This window comes from Phoca vitulina, unplaced genomic scaffold (genome assembly GCF_004348235.1).
Source record: "Phoca vitulina isolate PV1807 unplaced genomic scaffold, GSC_HSeal_1.0 scaffold3, whole genome shotgun sequence".
In the NCBI taxonomy this organism is placed as follows: Eukaryota; Metazoa; Chordata; class Mammalia; order Carnivora; family Phocidae; genus Phoca; species Phoca vitulina.
The window spans coordinates 88,562,426-88,564,356 of record NW_022589706.1 but is presented as its reverse complement, the minus strand read 5'-3'; the positions used below and the strand labels follow the sequence as shown (position 1 = coordinate 88,564,356).

The following is a 1,931-nucleotide window of genomic DNA, read 5'->3' as shown; positions in this document are numbered from 1 at the left end:
GGGTCCCTGATTCCTTTGTCACTTGTTTTCCTCTTAGGTGATTACTTCTTCCTAAACTTTTAACAAATGCCCCTCTCCCAGAAGATGATGTAATCTTTAAGGAATATATTGCTGTAGAAATTTCACACTGTGGCAGTTGTGTGATACTAGTCTTTACTCCCTCAAATCTCTCCCTAAAAATGTCCTGGGATATCTTTTCCTATATTTTCATCATGTCTTGCCCTAACCAAAAAAACTTTAATAGACTTAGTGCTCTCAGGGTAAAATTCAACTCTTCAAATTTTTATGGACTGAAGCCACTTATTTGTTGCTTCTATGTCTATAAATCCATCCCAGAAAGGACCTTAATATGATTTACTTAAGTATTTTTTCATGTTATGTCCTGCACAAAGGACCTCATCACTCCTAATGCCCTCAAATCAAGTTCCAGCCCTTTATACCTTTTCAAAGCTTCCAATATCTGGTGTGATCTGAATTTCCTAACATCATATACCAGTCTCTCCCAGTCCAAATGTGTCTCAGCCAGTTGGTCTTCTCTTTCCTTTTACCTGAAATGCCCTTCCTGTAACTTCCTCTCTTCTTTCCCAAATTTTGATTGTCCTTTAAGGCATACTTTCAGTCCCACCTCCTGATTAAGCCTCGCCTGAATAATCAGTCCACACTAATTTCATCTCCAAGCAATTCTATTTCCTCTCTCTCTCTTTACTGAATCAAATAGTACCTTTAATTTTTATAATGCCATTTCATAACTAGAGGACTGTGTAATATGACTATATCTAAGCTGAAATAAACCTATGGTGTGGTTCCATAGGTGAAGCTGATGCCTGAATACCAGAAATGCTGGCTCTAAAGTCAGGAAAAAACAGCTAAGTTATAGAGGGTCTTTAACCTGGGATTTCATGAGGACACTGAAACTACTGCTTAGAGTGCATGAAACTCAATCCTGTAATGAGAAATGCGAAGTTTATGTGCTTATAATACCAGTGTATGTACAGTAAAGCACAGGGCATTCAACAGCCTCTGATTTCATTCTCAAGGTATTCCTTGTGCATGTGGGAATAACCATTATCCATTTCCCAGTTTGGCTAGGGCACCCAACCAATGGATTTTCCCTTTGAGTCACATCTCCTTTGGTCTGCTGTAGCATGACTATGAGTGTGCCTTGGCTCTGACTACTAATTGCAAATAGTTCTTAGTCTCCCTTAATATTAGTACTGTCTACTCTAGAAATGGCATTTTTAGGGCCAGAATTCTGCCCTTCTATCCTCAATGTGGAGAGCATGCATGCCTTGTGTGAAGAGTGGAATTCTCTAACTCTGGCAGCTGTGTTCTCTCTGTGCTGTGTGGCTAGAAAAGATCTTAATGTCCACTTGTGGGAAGATTATCTTTTGAAAAACATGGGTTTTGAAGACAGACAGATTTGCAAGTCTAAGTTTCCTGTAAAAAGGGCATAACAGGTTTTCCTCAGCTGCCACTAAGGTGCTCTGTTCTTCTGCGGAAGCTAAGGCCGGGGGGGGGGGGGTGAGGTTCTCACTTCATCCTGTGACTATTACCTTGCCTGGCAGCATCCACTCAGCCCTCATCTGCACCAAGGCCTCCAGCTGGGAGCTCACCTGCTTCTACTCAGTCCTCATCCTGCACCATGATGAGGTGAGGCTCACAAAGGATAAGAGCCCTGCCTCATTAAAGCAGCGGGTGTAAATGTTGAAACTTTCTGGCTGGGCTTGTTTGTAAAGTCTCTTGCCAGTGTCAACATAGGAGCCTCATCTGCAAGGTAGGGGCTAAGGGACCTGTCCCAGCAGCTGGTGCCACACCAGCAGAAGGTCCTGCCCCCTCCACCACTGCTGCCCCAGCTGAGAAGAAAGTGGAAGCAAAGAAAAGAAGAATCAGAGAAGTCTGACGATGACATGAGCTTTGGTCTTTTTTACTAA

At 42.6% G+C, this 1,931-nt stretch overlaps 1 pseudogene; it reads left to right on the top strand.

Annotated features, from left to right (window-relative positions):
- Nucleotides 1–377: 377 nt before the first annotated feature.
- On the top strand, nt 378–1,931 carry LOC116630297 (annotated as a pseudogene).